Source organism: Fragaria vesca, linkage group LG6 (assembly GCF_000184155.1).
Source record: "Fragaria vesca subsp. vesca linkage group LG6, FraVesHawaii_1.0, whole genome shotgun sequence".
In the NCBI taxonomy this organism is placed as follows: domain Eukaryota; kingdom Viridiplantae; phylum Streptophyta; class Magnoliopsida; order Rosales; family Rosaceae; genus Fragaria; species Fragaria vesca.
Genome location: NC_020496.1, coordinates 23,640,111 through 23,640,514, shown reverse-complemented (window position 1 = coordinate 23,640,514; position 404 = coordinate 23,640,111). Strand labels below are relative to the sequence as shown.

At 56.4% G+C, this 404-nt stretch overlaps 1 protein-coding gene across 1 annotated transcript in view; it reads right to left on the bottom strand.

Moving 5' to 3' along the window:
• LOC101308482 (uncharacterized protein At2g41620-like) overlaps positions 1-404 on the bottom strand; it is an 8,333-nt gene that overhangs the window by 442 nt on the left and 7,487 nt on the right. The gene's annotated exons all lie outside the window — the stretch shown is intronic.

The following is a 404-nucleotide window of genomic DNA, read 5'->3' as shown; positions in this document are numbered from 1 at the left end:
TTTTCCGACCAGATCACCCAAAACTTCAAACAAAGTCAATCTGGCCGGAAAACTGGAATTTGGCGGACTCGCCGGGGATGGAAAGAGGTCGGGGAAGCTGCTAGAGTCCGCTGGGGTGGAGGCGCGCCCTCGCGCGCAATACGGTGGCGAACGGAAGAAAATCTGCACCGTAAGGTGGTGCGGACGTCCGTATCTGAAACGGACTGTATATATATATAGTCCATCTGCTATGGACGTCCGCACCGTTTTACGGTGCGGATTTTCGTCCGTACGGCGCCGCGCGAGGGCGCGCCTCCACCCCAACGGACTCCAACAGCTTCCCCGACCACTTTCCATCCCGGCGAGTCTGCCGAATTCCAATTTTCCGGCCAGATCACCCAAACTTCAAACAAAGTCAATCTGGC